This window comes from Heptranchias perlo, chromosome 20 (assembly GCF_035084215.1).
Source record: "Heptranchias perlo isolate sHepPer1 chromosome 20, sHepPer1.hap1, whole genome shotgun sequence".
NCBI lineage: Eukaryota > Metazoa > Chordata > Chondrichthyes > Hexanchiformes > Hexanchidae > Heptranchias > Heptranchias perlo.
The window spans coordinates 10585555-10603797 of record NC_090344.1 but is presented as its reverse complement, the minus strand read 5'-3'; the positions used below and the strand labels follow the sequence as shown (position 1 = coordinate 10603797).

Here is an 18243-nt window from a genome sequence, read left to right as displayed (position 1 = left end):
GCGTGAGTTGGTTTCGAACGCCCAGTGGATTTCAAAGTCGATGCCTTGTCTCATTCGCTCGGTAACCCACAGGTACCGCGCGGCTGTAAAAGCAGGCTGCACAGGAGCTTTGCAGACTGCATATTCAAGATATATATCACACGCTACACGTGCAACCTGCAGCGATGTGTGCATTAGCGGTTCAGTGGTGGAACCCTCGCCTGCCGGTAGGAAACCAGGGATTTGGTTCCAGGCCAATGCAGCATCCTTTAGCTTTTCATTCTGCACACATGAGATCGCCTGAATGGGAAAAATTCACGTGCCGTCTTCAATCTGTAAAACTTCTTGAAAGATTATCTTCATTTCGTCTGCGTGTCTTTCGTGGACAAACCAGCGGCATTCTGTCCTCTGGTGCTCAAACATGCTCCGTTGGAGATAAGTCAAGCCTGCCTTCTGCACCGCTGAAAAGATGTGAGAAACTAATTGGTGATTTTTGATTGAAAATGGGGACACAACGGGGCTCATCCGGTTTGAACCAGTGACACTCCCTGAGCGAGAATCAGACCGAAAGGCAACGGAGATGTTCAGCCAGGGTAAAATTCCGTTCCCATATACCCGATCCGCTATCCTTTCAGAACGCTCTGTCCATCCAATCTCGCTTTCTTGTACCATGTACGATGGAGAGCAATATCAGGTTCGACACCAATTATTTCAAATCAACAATTTTAGTCTCTCTTTATCAAATTCGTTTTGAATGTACGACTTGCAATATCAAGTAACACTTTACAGAATGAACTGCGCTGAAACGACATTGTCGTCTGTCTCGGTGTCGTCACAATATGCACTCGAACACAAGTAAACTTGACTCAAATTGCTGCTTTCATTCACTATGAGAGCGAAGAGACGTAAGTGGACATTTGCAGATAGCAGATGTACCAGCATTGGTGGTTCAGTGGTAGAATTCTCGCCTCCCACGCGAGGGACTCGGGTTCGATTCCCGGCCAATGCAGGATCGCTTTGCATTCTGCACCAATGAGCAACTTGGGAACTGGATTCCGCCATTTTACCCCTCGAGAGTGTTCTGCAATTCAATGAGATTATGGCTGATCTGTGACCAACATCCATATAACCGCCTGAGCATCATATACCTTAATTCCTCTGGTTCACAAAAACCTATCAATCTCAGGTTTAAAATTAACAATTAAGCTAGCATCAACTGCTGTTTGCGAAAGAGAGCTCCAAACTTCTACCTCCCTTTGCTTGTGGAAGTGTTTCCCAACTTCACTCCTGAAATTGCTGACTCTAACGTTTATGCTATGTCCCTCGTCTCAGGCACCCAACGAGCAGAAATAGTTTCTCTCTATTTGCCCCAACAATTCCCCTTAATATCTTGAAAACTTCGATAAAATCAGCCCTTAACCTACCAAATTCCAGGGTAAACAACCCTAGTTTGTGTAATCGCTCGTCGGAATTTAACCCTTGGAGTCCAGGTATCATTGTCGTAAATCCACACTGCACTCACTCCACAGCCAATATACCCTCCCTCAGGTGCGGTGCCCAGAACTGAACACAGTACTCCAGGTGTGGTCTGACCAGAGCTTTGAATAGCTGTAGCATAATGTCTATTCTCTAGTATTCTATTCCTCTAAATATAAAGGCCAGCATTACATTCGCCTTTTTGATTATTTTCTGCACCTGTCCATGACATTCTAATGACTATGTAGCTGGACCCCGAAGTCCCTTTGGACCTCCACAGTTTTGAGCATTTCATCATTTAGAAAGTATTCTGAAATAACCTCTTGAGGTTCAAAGTGGATGAACTCACACTGGACTAAATTGAAATCCATTTGTCACAGTTTTGCCCTTTCATTTATTATATTAATGCCTCTCTGTAATATTGTTCTTCCATCTGCACTGTGTACAAAGCTGCACATCTTGGTGTTATCAGCTAACTTGGATATGTGGCTTTCTATCCTGTCATCTAATATCAATGAGGCCGCCTGAAGGTAAATTCACATCGAGATTCAATCTCCTCATCAGCTTGAGACATTTATTCACTTCACATGTGTTTCGCCTTGGAAAGTTCCGCACTCTCTCCTCTGGATCTTAAAAATGCTCTAGATATAATTCAATTCGACCAACAGCAACACTGAAAAGGTATCAGAAGCCAAATGGTGACTTTTCACATAAAGCCTTGTGGTTGTAAGCGTCGTCGTGGATTCGAACCCGGGACAGTTCGTATCATTAATCAATAAAATCCCCGAAGTGAGAATCATACCCCGAGAACAACAAACCACTGTCGCTACCGTCGTGCAGCCAGTATAAATGTCCGCTGTCTCCCACAGCCGATCAGCCATCTTTCAGATCGCTTCTGTCCATCCCATCTCGTTTTCTATTCTGGTGCACAGCAATATCAACTTGTACACTAACTATTTCCAGTCACCAATATTAGTCTCCCTTTAACAAACGGTTTTGACTGTACGACCTGTGTTATCAAGTAAGACGTTTCAGAATTAGTTACTCTGAAACTACCTTGCTTGGGAGGATACTGAGAGGTGTAGATCAATACAGGGACCTTGGAGTGCATGTCCACTGATCCCTGAAGGTAGATGGACAGGAAGATAAGGTGGTTAAAAGGCATACAGGATACTTCCCTTAATTAGCCGAGGCATAGACTGTAATAGCAGTGAGGTTATGCTAGAACTGTATCTAACATTAGTTAGGCCACAACTTGAGTACTGCGTGCAGTTGTGGCACCGCACCTCATGGATGCCCAGTTTTGAGCTGCTAGATCTGTTCTGAATCTGTCCCATTTAGCACGGTGGTAGTGCCACAAAACACGTTGGATGGTGTCCTCATTGTGAAGACGGGACTTCGTCTCCACGAGGACTGTGCGGTGGTCACTCCTACCAATGCTGTCATGGACAGATACATCTGCGACAAGAAGATTGGAGAGAGACGAGGTCAAGTAGGGTTTTCCCTCCTGTTGGTTCACTCACCACCTTTCGCATGCCGAGTCTGACAGCTATAGGCTTCAGGACTCAGCCAGCTCGTTCAGTCGTGGTGCTACCGAGCCACTCTTGGTGATAGACATTGAAGTCCCCCACCATAGTACATTCTGAGCCCTTTCCACCCTCAGTGCTTCCCAACATGGAAGAGGACTGATTCATCAGCTGACGGAGGACTTTAGGTGGTAATCAGCAGGAGGTTTCCCTGCCCATGTTTTACCTGATGTCATGAGATTTTATGCGGTCCGGCGTCGATGTTGAGAGCTCCCTCCTAACTGTTGATCACTGTACCGCCACCTCCGGTCGATCTGCCCTGCCGATGGGACAGACCATACCCAGAGATGGATGATGGAAGAGTTTGGGACCTTGGCTGAAAGTTCCGATTCTGTGAGTATGGCTATGTCAGGCTGTTGCTTAACTCGTCTGTGGGACAGCTCTCCCAATTTTGGCACATGTCCCCAGATGTTAGTGAGGAGGAATTTGGAGGGTGAACAAGGCCTTGATTTGCCTGTGTCGTATCCGGTGCCGAGTGCTCCATCCGGTTTTATTCTTATTATGATTTTTTTTGGCGAGATTGTGCAACTGAGTGGCTTGCTGGGCCATTTCAGAGGGCGATTGAGAATCAAGCACATTGCTGTGGGTCTGGAGTCACATATCGGCCAAACCGGGTAAGGACGGCAGGTTTCCTTCCCAAAAGGACATTACTGAACCAGATGGGTTTTTGCGACAATCCAGAAGTTTCATGGTCGTCTTTACTGATTACAGTGTGTTTAATTCCCGATTTTATTCAATTGAATTTAAATTTCCCACTTGCCGTAGCGAGATTTGAACACATAATTTTACATAAATTAGTATAAGTTGTTTGTAATGATTCGTTCAGTAACATAGCCACTATGCTACCGTGCAAAGCCAGTTAAGTTTAGGGTCAATAGTGAGCCCCAGTATGTTGATGATGGGGGATTCGGCGGTGGTGTTGCCGTTCAATATTAAGGGGAGCTAGTTCGACTCTCTCTTGTTGGATATGATCATTGCCTGGCTGTTGAATGTTACTTGCCACTTATGAGCCCAAGTCTGAATGTTGTCCAGGTCTTGCTGCATGCAGGCACGGACTGCTTCGTTATCTGAGGGGTTGCGAATGGAACTGAAAACAGTGTAATCATCAGTAAACGTCCTCACTCCTGACCTTAGGATGGAGAGAAGGTCATTGATGAAGCAGCTGAAGATGGTTGAGACTAGGACAGTGCCCTGAGAATCTCTTGCAGCAATGTCCTGGGACCGAGATGATTGGCCTCCAACAACCACTGCCATCTTCCTTTGTGCTGGGTAAGACTCCAGTCACTGGAGAGTTTTCCCCCTGATTCCCATTGACTTCAACTTTCCTAAGGCTCCATGATGCTACACTCGGTCAAGCCTGTCTTGATGTCAAGGGCAGTCACTCTCACCTCACCCCTGGAATTAAGCTCTTTTGCCCATGTTTGGCCCAAAGGCTGAACTGAGCCATGGAGCCGAGGGTCCCGGCAGAACCCAAACTGAGCATCGGTGACCAGGTTCTTGGTGAGTAAGTGCCGCTTGATAGCACTGCCGACGGCTCCTTGCATCACTTTGCTGATGATTGAGAGGAGACTGATGGAGCGGTAATTGACTGGATTGGATTTTTCCTGCTTTTTCTGAAGAGGACATACCTGAGCAATTATCAACGTTGTCGGTTTTCCACCTTGGTGACCAAGTGACAGTATAAACTTTAATAAGTTTTTGTGTTTTGCCTGAGTTGAATTGTCATCCGTTCCCATTTTACAGTCGTGATTTTCGGACTTGGTTAAAAATGTTCCGTGTTTATGATTCAAGGAATCTGGTGCAGTTAATTTCCCCACCTCAGTAACACAGAAGGACGACGACTGCTCCACTTTATCAAACAACTCCAACTAGTGCCGCCTCAATTAAAGTACATGAACTATTGCCCCCCACTATTGCACAACCACAAATGTGTACATACAAAGTGTGTGTGCGTTTGCTTGACTGTGATATTATGCAACAGCAGCCGCCAATCACTCCGTGTCAATGGAACGTTTGTGAGCGACGAAAATCGAAACCCACCCGGACAGTCCTGGAATATCAATGTCCGGGCTCAATCCACTCGGCCATGCTCTATGCCTCCGTGCAGTGTTGTCCAGGAGAAATTGCTGACGAGCTGCAGGCGTGGCTATGGTGACATCGTTTTGGGCGCATGAACGAATTTGAGTAGAAAACATCTTACACACGAACAATATACAGTACTTCACATTTGTATATTTCATAGCAAACATCTCCCACCATTCAGTAACCAAGGAAGTGAAGCACTCACAACGATCAAAACACCCCTACACTCTGCTTTTCACCATTTTATCAAAAAAACACACAAAAAGTTTAAAGTCCACATGCATGCGTCATGCGAATATGTTTATTGAGATCACAGGCCCAAAGACGGTGTCCATTTCTCATTCTTATTTAATAATCGCAATTGCAATTTGCCACATTTGGATTCCCATTTCGCCAGATGAGGCGAGTGACTAAGGTATTGGAACAAATGATCAATGCCACAATGGATTGATTCCACGGGCCGTGTTCTGCTGACCCCCAACACTACACATTCTTACAACCAATAAAAACAAACCTGCCGTGGACGGATGTCGGGTTGGTTTTCTGGAAGCAGCAAATCAACTTCGGGGAAAAATCAGCTCCAGCAAAAGGAACAAAAAAAAATCCGACATGTAAAGGACTGAATGTGAGAATTCGAAACCACACCACGAGGGGAAATTGCGATCTGAATACAGCGCCTTCGGCCGCTCGCTCATCCTGACTCCAGAAGCTGTAATTTACTGACCCTGATTTTCTCAATGAGGCCCAAGAACAGTTTCACTCACTTTGGTTCTCGGTAAATCCTGCTGGAAGCCCAAGTGATTAGGATATAAACTTCCCGGAGCTTCCTCTACCTGTGTTCGGTGTCTGTGAAGGCTTGGTCGGGCCGTGGTACCCAGTTTCCCAGGGAAGGGCAACAATGCTCGGTCTGAGACTGTATTCGCTGCTTTCCGTTGGCAGCCGGTGATTGGAGAGAGCAGGGCCGGACAGGCGGCTTGAATGGTGCTGCTGTCACGGTCTCACGCACTCCGGGAGCTGGGGAACAGCGAACAACTGATGGGATTGTTGCTGCGTCTGAAATGCGGCTTAGAACTGCTGTTGTTAACGGAGGCAGCGCTGCATGATCCTTTAATGATCCCTCACAAATCAACTGAAACCTGTCGGATTGTGAGTACAATTTGACTTTTCCAAAGCAAGGGGAGTGACAATCATTGCGAAAAAATGGGAAACAGTTTGCGTCTCGCTCACTGCAGAAATATCCACGTCACAGCGAGATAGCCCTCCGGCAAACAATGAGTCTTCTCTTCGGACATGGTCTTTCAAGAAGATTTCTAATTTCCTTTAAGCCAATCTCGGTTTTTTATTTATTGTTCGTGTGCCTGGTCTCCGACCGCAGGCGAAATGTTGGAATATCAGCTCATATCAGCAAATAAGAGACACATTAGAAACCTGACAATGCGAGACAATGAATGTTAAGGTAACAGTTACCCCCTTCTTTCTGTGAGTGGACTTGAACCACCAACCATTATCAATAACCAATTGCACGACTGAAACACGATGCCTTGCGCACTGAACCATTAATTTTCGGAGCTAAAGCTTCAGCTTGCAGCGATCAATGTAACTGTTGTCTTAGCATCAGTTTACTTTTCAAAAATAAAGGCTGTGCAGCTTGCACGATTGAAAATCGGTGCTGTCTTATTTCTGAACTTCAAACTCCCCTTGCCCCTAAATGCCTGTATGTTGGAAGACTCAGTCACCCAGTGATGGACAGCATTGATTTTTCGAGCTGTGATTCACCATCCTCTATTTCAGTAATATTCAGGTTTGCTGAAAATAAGATGAGTTGAAATGAGCAAGTCCAACGAACCGGCCTATAACGCTACACAGCATCAATAAAGTTGTCTCTTCCACCCACAGTGAAGCGGACCGTAGTTTTCACTTTTAAACCAGTGGTTGTAATGTTAAGAAAAAAATGTGTCCGAGAAAGACTGGATTTCAGAGGGTGACTCCGGGCCAGAGTAAAGTTCAGTTAAAATTTATGATTGCCGAGTAGCTGAGCAGTGGATTTGGAACGGCTGTGAGAATGCACTGCGCGCTGTCCAGATCTGTTTGGATCGATATTCCTTCAACTCATCCCTGGCGCTTGGTGATATTTCAAAAATTGGATAGGACCCGTGCCTGATCCAAGCTCGTCACTTACACGCTGACAGATACAAAGCGGCGACAGTGAGCTTCGGTGAGATGAAAGCCGAGGGCAATTTCACGGTCGAATGTAACAGCCAACAAAACTCATTCAAAGCAAGTGCATGTCACTGAGGTGCCTTTAAAGTTCTGATTGTTTGCACTGAACTTCTTCCCAAAGCGTTTGAGATTCACGTGGGGCGATTTGGGGATTCTTTTCATTTTATGCAAAAGTTTCAACTGAAGTTCAAGGTCAAAAGCCCTGGGACCACTGTTGTTCCCAATTTATCGGTGCTGGGACCACTGTTGTTCACAATTTATCGGTGCTGGGCCCACTGTTGTTCACAATTTATCGGTGCTGGGACCGTTGTTGTTCACAGTTTATTGGTGCTGCGACAGTTATTGTTCACAGTTTATCGGTGCAGGGACCACTGTTGTTCACAATTTATCGGTGCTGGGACAGTTGTTGCTCACAGTTTATCGGGGCTGGGGCTACTGTTGTTCACAATTTATCGGTGCTGGGACCACTGTTGTTCACAATTTGCATTAATGATTTGGACACGGAAATCGGAAGTACAATTTCAAAATTTGCGGACGACACCTAATTGGGTGCTGTAGTTAATGCAAAAGAAAAATGCGAAAAATACAGGAAGACATTAGTAAACTTACAGAATGGGCATGTAAATGGCAGATTAATTTCAATACAGTTAAGTGTGAGGGGGTGCATTTTGGTAGGAATAATAAGTAGGCCACATACTGCTGGATGATAAGACTCTAAATGGAGGAGAGGAGCAACGGGATCTATCGGTACATAGACAAATCATTAAAAGTCACGACGCAGGTTAATAAGGCTATAAGAAAACAAACCAAGCACCGGGGTTCATTTCCAGAGGGATAGAATTGAAAAGCAGAGAAGTTATATTAAACTTTCAGTGAGCCTTGGTCAGACAACATTTGGAGTGCTGGCGACAGTTGAGGTCTCCATATAATAAGAAGGATATAGGGGTAATGGGGAAGGTGCAATAAGATTCACAAGGATGCTACCAGGGCTGAGAGGATATACTTATCAGGAAAGGCTGAACAAGCTAAGGCACTTTTCTCTGGAAAAGAGAAGGCAGAGATGTGACCTGATAGAAGTATTGAAGATAATGAAATGGTTTGATACGGTAGACATGGAGAAAATCTTTCCACTTGCCTTGTGGAGGTGTCCAAAACTAGTGGTCATAAGTATAAGATAGTCACTGATAAATCCAATAGTCAATTCAGGATAAACTTCTTTACCCAGGGTGTGGTCGAAATGTGGAGCACGCTAGCACAAAGAGTAGTTGAGACAATCAGCACAGATATATTTAAAGGAAAACTAGTTAAGCACACAAAGGAGAAAGGAATAGAAGGATATGCTGATCGGGTTAGATGTGGAAGGGTGAGAGGAGGCTCGTGTGGTGCATAAACGCCAGCATTGACAAGTTGGGCCGAATGGCCTGTTTCGGTGCTGTAGACTCTATGTAAAAGTCGAGGGCAGAAAGAGACACCTCCCTGAAACTGGGGAACTCGGGAGACAGACTTTAGAGCAAGGTTCTGGATAATTAGAATGAGCAAATAAAACATTCATTCTGGAACATCCAGAATCCGATCAAATCTAAAAACAACTGTTAGCCCCGCGTGATTTGAACACTCAGCTTTCCTGTGACACAATAAGTAATGTAGATGGAAGCAGGAAGTTGAAAAGTGACGTTGACAGATTAAGAGAGTGGGCAAAACTGCGGCAAATAGAGTTCAATGTGGGAAAGTGCGAGGTCATCCACTTTTGTCCGAAGAAAGATAGATCAGAGTATTTTCTAAATGTCGAGAAGCTAGGAATTGTGGAGGAGTAGACAGATTTAGGGGTCTAATTACAGAAAGCACTGCCAACGAGCGTGCAGGTACAAAACATAATTCAGATCAATAACGGACTATTTGAATGGTTCGTCAGCTCACGTCATTAGTCAAAATCGCGGGTTTGATCCCTGTACGGGCAATCAGAAGCTCACTGTATTTGTTCCGGTTTTTTGCAACTCTTAAAATCCAACCTTTACAAGCAAATCCACACTCCGAGTCAAGGGAATTTTTCTGGTTAACATCGATTGCATCTTTGCCCCTGGGGCGGAAAAAACAGATCTTTCTTTTTATTTGTCTTCCTCTGGTTTGCAGATAAACGTTTAACTCGCGGCCTGTTCCCATTAATGGCCAGAAGCAGTAACAGACAGACAGAGCGGGTCTGACCGCCCCGAGATCTGGAAAAGACATCAGTTTAGGACAAATGCATCAAATAAAATGGTCACCTGGAACCGGGGGAGACAAAACCAAGAGAAAAAGGCAGAGGGGAATAGAGAAATAAAAGCTCAAGGAATACGATCGAAATTTTCCCAAACTTCATTCCTTTCTATTCCATCCTCAATCCTTCAGTGGCGGATATAAAATATCACTGTAAATAAATGCAAGAATCGACCCAAATCTGATTCTGGGGAATGAGATGGGCCAAGTGGAGCAAATGTCAGTGGGGGAACGTTTAGGGAACAGCGATCATTTCATCATAAGATTTAGAATCCATAATGTTTATGGAAAAGGACAAGGAGCAATCTACAGTAAAATTAATTAATTGCAGGAGGGCTAATTTTAGTGGGTTGGGTACGGGTCTCCCAGGGTAAATTGGAATCAAAGATTGGCAGGCAAAACTGTAATTGAACAATGGGCGGCCTTAAAAGAAGTGATGGTTCAGGTACAGTCTAGGTACATTCCCACGAGGGGGAAAAGTAGGGCAAATAAAGCCAGAGCTCCCTGGATGACGAAAGAGACAGAGAGTAAGGTGAAACAGAAAAAAAGAGGCGTCGGACAGATGTCAGGTTGATAATACAAGTGAGAACCGGGCTGAATGTAGAGAGTTCAGAGGGGAACTGAAAAGTGAAAAAGGGGCATAGAGTATGAGTATAGACTGGTGGCTAACATAAAAGGGAATCCAAAAGTCTTCTTTTGGCACATGAACAGTAAAGGGGTAGGAAGAGGAGGGGTGGGACCGATTAGGGGCCAAAAAGGAGAGCTGCGCATGGAGGAAAAGGCATAGCTGAGGTACTAAATGAGTACGTTGCATTTTTCTTTACAAAGGAAGAAGATGCTGACAAGATGCAGGAAACGAAGTCGTTGAGATACGAGGCGGGCTATAAATTGTTAAAGAAGAGGTATTAGAAAGGCCAGCTGTATTTAAAGAAGATCAGTCACCTGGTCCGGATGGGATGCATCCTAGGTTGCTGAGGGAATTAAGGGTGGAAATTGTGGAGGTACTGGCCATAATCTTCCAATCATCCTTAGATACGGGGGTGGTGCCAGAGGACTGGAGAATTGCAAATATTACACCCTTGTTCAAAAAGGCGTGTCTGGATAAACCCAGGAACTACAGGCCAGTCAGTTTAACCTCGGTGAAGGGGAAACTTTTAGAAACGATAATCCGAGACAAAGTTAATCGTCACTTGGACAAGTGTGGATTAATTAAGGAAAGCATCACCGATTTGTTGAAGGGAAATCGTGTTTAACTAACTTGATTGAGTTTTTTTGTTGAAATAAGAGAGAGTCGATGAGGGCGATGTGGTTGACATGATATATATGGACTACCAATAGGCGTTGATAAAGTGTTGCATAATAGGCTTGTCATCAAAGTTGAAGCCATGGAATAAAAGGGGCAGTGGCCGTAAGAAGTTGGCTAAGTGACAGGAAACAGAGAGCAGTGGTGAACGGTTGTTTATCAGGCTGGAGGGAGGTGTAGAGTCGTGTTCCCCACGGGTCGGTACTAGGACCACTGCTTTTCTTCATATGTATGAATGACTTGAACTTGGGAGTATAGTGCACAATTTCAAAATTTGCAGATGACACAAAGCTTGGAAGTGTAGTGAACAGCGAGGAGGTTAGTGATGGGACAAAGACAGGCTGGTGGAATGGGCGGACACATGGCGATACATTTTGTTAGGAAGAACGAGGAGAGGCGGAAAAAACTAAAGGGCACAATTCGAAAGGAGTTGCAAGAACCGAGAAATCTGGGGGTATATGTGAACAAATCTTTAAAGTTGGCAGGGCAAATTGAGAAAGCGATTAAAAAAGCATACGGGATCATGGGCTTTACAAATAGAGGCAGAGAGTGCAAAAACAAGGAAGTTACAATGAGCCTTTATAAAACACTGCTTCGGCCACAACTGCAGTATTGTGTCCAGTTCTGGGCACCGCACTTTAGGAAGGCTGTGAAGGCCTTAGAGAGGGTGCAGAAGAGATTTAATAGAATGGTTGTAGGGATGAAGGACTTCAGTTCCGTTGGTAGACTAGAGAAGCTGGGGTTGTTCTCCTTAGAGCAGAGAATGTTGAGATGAGCTTTCGTCGATGTATTTAAAATCATGAAGAGTCCAGACAGGGCAGATAGAGAGAAACTGCTCCCATGGGCGGAAGAGTCAAGAACCGCAGGACAAAGATTTATGGTGATTGCAAAAGAATCAAAGTCGACATGAGGTAAAACGATTTTACACAGCGAGTAGTTAAGATCTGGAATTCACTGACTGAGTGAGTGCTGGAGGCAGATTCAATCGTGGCTTTCAAAATGGAACTGAATAAGTACATGAAGGGAAAAGGTGCTGGGCTACGGGTAAACTGCGGGGGCGTGTGAAGAGCTGGAATGCTCTTGCAGAGGGCCAGCACGGACCCGACGCGCCGAATGGTTTCCTTCCATGCTGAAACAATTCTATGATTCTAGGATTCAAAGAAGCAGAAACTAAATAACTCAAACTGCCGAAACACGAGATCGTAAGACCTTTCGTCTAACGCCCTCCCAACTGAGCGATTTCCTTCCCACTGTTAATTGAACTTGGCGTACTTATGTTGGAAGAATATATATAACCCCGTGAGGAATTGCCCCTCCCGGTCATTCCGCACTTCATGTATAAACATCACACTCATATATACACACCCACAGTTCATATATAAACATCACACTCATATATACACACCCACAGTTCATATATAAACATCACACTCATATATACACACCCACAGTTCATATATAAACATTGCACTCATATATACACACCCACAGTTTATATATAAACATCGCACTCATATATACACACCCACAGTTCATATATAAACATCGCACTCATATATACACACCCTCAGTTCATATATAAACATCGCACTCATATATACACACCCAGAGTGCATTTATAAACATCACACTCATATATACACACCCACAGTTCATATATAAACATCACACTCATATATACACACCCACAGTTTATATATAAACATCACACTCATATATACACACCCACAGTTTATATATAAACATCACACTCATATCTACACTCCAACTGTTTATAAAATAACAGCTCACTGCTACACCACACCCACTTTATATGCACCCAAATTCTTGTTTCTAAGTTCTCATCAAAGTCTGAACACTGAAAGTTTAACTGTTTTCCAGATGCTGTCCGTCCTGCTTTGTGATTTTCAGCATCGGATTTCCTGCAGACCGGCAAAGGGAGCGGAATGGCGGTCCTGGCGGTGAATGCTGATTTCAACGGACGTCTCCTCGTCCAGGAGCGAGCGGGGGTTGGAAAGCTCTTGTGTCGCACGAAGTGCCTGAAAGGCCCGTATACACATGAAGAAAATCTGCGCGGTGCCGACATTTCGTGCTGCAATGTTAGTGTGTCTGACATCAACCAAAAAGGCGGATTTTTGGAAAACGTTGTGGTCACAGTTTCTTTTTGCAATTGAACCTAAAGCTTTCAAGATTAAATGTTTTCTTTGCTGCTTCACCATAAACAACATCTTATTAAAAAAATTGGTTCTTGGTTTTCCCGTGTCAGAGATGAAATTGTACGAACTCGAGCCAGGTAGAAATCAAACCTACAATCTTCTGATCCGTAGCCAGACGCGTGATCCATTGCGCCACTGGCCCATCTGATGATGAGGGACGTGTTTTATTTTATTTTTCATTCAGAATCAACCGACAGTTTGACACAGATAAACACAGCGAAATGGACAAGAGAAATCGAAATGAACCAAACGGCCTCAAACTCCAACACACATTGGCGAGTATCTGACAGGTAACAGTGAGAGGAGATGGTGATTTTGCAGCTTGATTTGGCTCCGTGGCTTCGCTGCTCAAAGTGCCTGTTTCGTCGGGTCCTTTTTTGACTTGAAGCCTCCGATGTGATATTTACCCAATTTGTGAGTGAAGCAACGAAATAACATTTAACAAAATAATATTTGTTTTCGTTTCGGAGTCAACAAGGAAAGGATTCCAGAACTGCAGTGCGGAAGTGCTCTTTCATTGTACAGACGGACCTCTCATACAATGTGTCCGAAACACGTTTCGAGGATACTGTTCGAGAGGGCTGATTTTACAAACTACTTTAGTTACAACCAGCAACCCTTCTCCATTAAAGGTTGCGAAGCGATACTCGTTTCAGAGCAGTTTTCGCTGTTCAGCTTTTGTAAAATTAGTAGATCTGATTTTGAACACATCTTAGTATTAATGAGAATATCAGGCACAGGACAATTGGGATGGAACCGACTCTTACAGTAAGTACAAAGTATAATAGATTAAAAAGTGAAAAGGCCAATCCAAGCTCTCAGTCTCTCTCTTTTCCGTCACTTTCTCGGTGAGTGAACGTAAACCAGCAGAAGAAGCTAAAACAAAGAACTGAGCAGTTTTGTTTGTTTCCTTTTCCTTCGGGCGAGTACAGTTGAAGAGAATGATTTCTGTTTCCTGCTGGACAAATAACTGGAATGAGCAGTGTATCTGGTTCCCATGGTTACCCAGTTAAACATCCACGTTTATATCTCACATTTACACTGATACCTTCCTTCCTTACCAATTATAGGAAACTTTTGGTAAGGTTCAATCACACTTCAGAAGTCCAGAAGCGCAATGGTGACGTCACCGACAGGTGAGAGAGGTTTGCAGGTTTACCTGGAGCTGTAAATGTATAAAGTCCTTCCAATGTACAAACTCCCCTCACCAACAGTAATTCAATTCTAACTGACCTGAGACTTTGGTCATTTATGGTGATTATACTTTGTGGAGTTAAAGCAGCAGTAAAATCCATTGCGTGTTATATACATAGCCGTTCAGTCAATATAAAACATTATCACCCGACCGACCATGAGCAATGCCACACGGGGTATGTTACGTTACGGACAGTTCTGCCTCCAGCAGTTGTTCTCTCGGTCACACATCCGGCATCACCTCTCGGCCTCACACTTCAGGGTCACGCCTGAATATAAACACATTTCTGTTTCAGACTTCCACCTGGAGGTCAACAATTCACAAGTCAAGAGGGAGGGAACAAACAAATCAAATATTTAAGAACTTTAACAGGTAGAAAATTCACCATAAATAACTGAGAAAAAATGAAGCAAACGGATTAAGATGAACAATTAGTAAAAGGTAACAATTAAAGAAAGGAGATGGGGAACCGATCAAATCGCTCCAAATAGTTTTTGAAAAATCCTTTTGGTTTTCATCTTAGTTTCTCCGTTAAGTTGGGGACGGACATCTGGAAATATTTTCCGTAACATCATAAAGACAATTAGAATACAAATTTCACAAAGTAATGATTAATCTTACTTATACATGAGCATCATGCTCTGTGTTTGAAATCTGGGATTATTTTACCATTTTTAAGTGTAGAGACCAGTTCTGAATGTATGTTCTGCATTTAAACGTAAGCGAATAAACAAAAAAAATGCGTAAGTTGTTTTTAATGACAGGAAGAGCTTCGTTTACATGTTACATATCGCGATTTATTTATTTACGCAACTGTCATTTGCCGAAATGAACGAATGCATTTATTTAATTGTCGGTACGGGTAAGGAAATCCCCACTGGATCATCTGCAGGAAACAGTCAAGTAATTAAATAAGTTTATCAAACCCAAAACACCCGCTGGGATTTGCTGATTGAAATTTTCAATGGAAATCGAGATTGTCACTAAGTATTGCAACAAATATACCCGCTGAGATTTCTGGTGTGATAAACACTGAGCATTTTTACAAATACTTACCCTGTTGCGGTTTCTGTATTATCGCGATTATCACGTTCGCCTCACACGCAAAAAACCCCCGATTCGATCCCGGGCAGAATTTTTTCATTATATTGGAACTTGCTCCAGATGTACCTCCAGGGGCGAGTTTCTTCTCCTGTGTTGATAGGTCGACAATCGGCTGTTCCTGTTCAATTTAACAACGGCTGCACCAAACTCCTGGTGTCATACACACTGAACATTTCCAAACAGTCTCCTAAAATGCAGTCTGCAAAGCGTTTCACATACAAAACATATCATTATTCAATTTATGACTGTCACTCGGTAACCACGTTAGCGTCTCTTTCAGTCTGCAACAGAAAATAATAGGTTGGTTAATGGTGTTTACAGAAATATTCCTCTTTTCGTAGAGTTTATTTGGATTCATGTAATTAATTATATAGGTGTGAACGCCGAATCACAACCACGAGCCCACCAGGCACCTGGACAGAGAGTTCACCCAATCCGGTTACTTTGATCACCTGCCCTAATCTGGCAGAAAATCAATAGGATGAACAGCCCTTGTCTGTGAAAAGTGTCCTCTCCCGTTGATCAAACTAATATCTGCAATTGATGTACTGGAGCGAATTGCGCTCGAAGCAGATCTGGAAAATGCGCAATGCAGCCGCACAGGAATTCCAAATGAACTCTCCGTGGAGGAAACGGAGTGACAGAAGCAGAAGGAGATGCCACGTGAAAGATTTGGGCCCGGACCTGCTGCATGAGACTTTAAATGTTGTCAGCCTTTAACTGTAGCTCACAGTGTGAGAACAGTCATTGCTATAATTAGCCCTTTATATATCTTCTTGCACTGCATCTCTTCAATAGCCCCGCATTATCACAGCATCGCTTTCTGCAAATTAAATCCCAGTGTGAAAACATACACGATTTCAAACCTAAGCAAAGTGTTTGAGATTGGAAGGAGAGTGCGAGTGGGGATCATGGGCCTGGGGGGAGGTGAGATCATCTCCTGAATACTAAGATATTCCATAAAGCAAAGAAGCAGGGAGATGAGACCTTTGCGTCTATTTTTCCCGGTATGTGCAAAATCCATCCCTTCTCAATGGCCAGCACCGTTCTTTCCCTCTCTCTCCCTGCTGACCAGGTCAAGATGGGTTTCATGTATTCGTTGTTTTTGCATCAAGCATCTAATTCAACTGGCAGCTGGAGGAGTAGATGAAGCAGGAAGGAAAGAAGATTCAGAAACAGGAGATGCCACTTGAAATGGGCCGAATCTTGTGTGTTCCAGTTGCTTCAAATGATCCACGGCAGCCCTGCGTCGCCTCATAGATTTCCCAGGAGCTGCATCGATTCGGCCTCTGCGTGCGTGTATTTTGGAAATGGAAACAGAGACACCCGCTGCTTGTGGGAGTATTTCACCTCAATTTTCCATTTCACGCGCAGGCCTATCCGCACTCGGTACTGTCATGGCCTGAACACGTCTTTCGTGTTCTCACAGAAAATGCCACTTTTGCGAGCAGCTCGTCTGGACTGGACTGCACTGAGCTGGGACACTGGGAGCATTCAATGAATGAAATCAGCACTTCAAACAGAAAACATTCTTCACTCACTCATCCTGATACATTCGGGTCTCCATACTTGAATTATTCTTTCATTTAATGGAACATAGGAACATGAGTAGGCCATTCAGCCCCTCGAACATCCAGGTTCATGCATCCTTCCTGAGGTGGGGTGCCCAGAATTGAATGCTGTCCTCCAGATGGGGTCTTGCCAGAGGTCTGTGCAGCTTTAACATAACTTCCACTCCTTGGTATTCCAGCGCTCATGAGATAAACGGGGAGAGTGAGAGCTCAAGATGGAAAGCGAGAGTGAGCAAATGGGAGAGAGAGAGAGGACTATGCATTGCACAAACCGTCGCTGTGTCGCTTTCTCAGGAGCTGCTTTGAATCTCCACCGAGCTTTTGAACCACTTACTGCACCGCAGCAAAAGTTCCAAAGCAGCATATGGGTAACGTGAAATAACCTAATCGATAGCCGATTTGTGGCGCCATGGGTAGCACGTGGGACTTCTTCTTATCACTGCAAAAGTTGTGTGTCCAAATCTCACCATCGTTGAATTTTAGCTCAGAGTTCGGTGATTTCGGCGCTGGGAAGTGAAATTTTGCATCAAAACCTCAACAGGATCATTAATGCCCTTCAAGGAAGGGAAACAACCCCCTACACTTCATCTGATACAAGTGGCTCCAGTCCCACCCGAATTTATAATGCTTAATCCACTCTGAGTTGGATTGGCGAAACACTCTCAAGAAGGAGGCTCATCATGTGCTCACCGCAAAAGTCAATCTGCTGGACTTCCGGTTCTATCAGACTGCATGTTCCATCAGACAGGTTTCCAACTGGACAAATGCATCCGGCTGCCGTGCAAGCATTGGTGATTCAGGGGTAGAATTCTTGCTTGCAGTAATTCTATGCTGTAGAAGGAGCTCCTGAAGATCGCAAGATGGAAATTATCGTGGCTGTGCGGTCGAACGCGCTGGTTCAAAGCTCAAGCTAAATCCCATAATTTACAGATGGATCAAAATCATAGTGCGTGGCTCCAATTCCGCAGTCTACCTCCTGTAAACTGATAACACTAAATATCACATCTGATATTGCAACAAGAGGAACCACGTGGCGAGACAAATAATTGATGCATTTTGGAACACTCAATTATTCCTTTTGCTCCGTTCGAAATGTTCAAAAGGAAAAAGATTCGTTTATCTCGGTGAGACTCAACTAACAACCTCGCCATTTCCCGACCCTGTACAGTCATACAAGGACGACGCACTGACTGATTGCGCCGCTGGAGCCCGGTCACTCTGATCAACTGTCCCACTCTGCTGGAAAGAATCTTAAGGT

General features: G+C 44.1%; 1 non-coding gene across 1 annotated transcript; it reads left to right on the top strand.

Annotated features, from left to right (window-relative positions):
- Nucleotides 1-917: 917 nt before the first annotated feature.
- On the top strand, nt 918-988 carry trnag-ccc (transfer RNA glycine (anticodon CCC)). The gene has a single exon. It is a non-coding gene; the product is annotated as a tRNA-Gly (tRNA).
- Nucleotides 989-18243: the final 17255 nt, after the last annotated feature.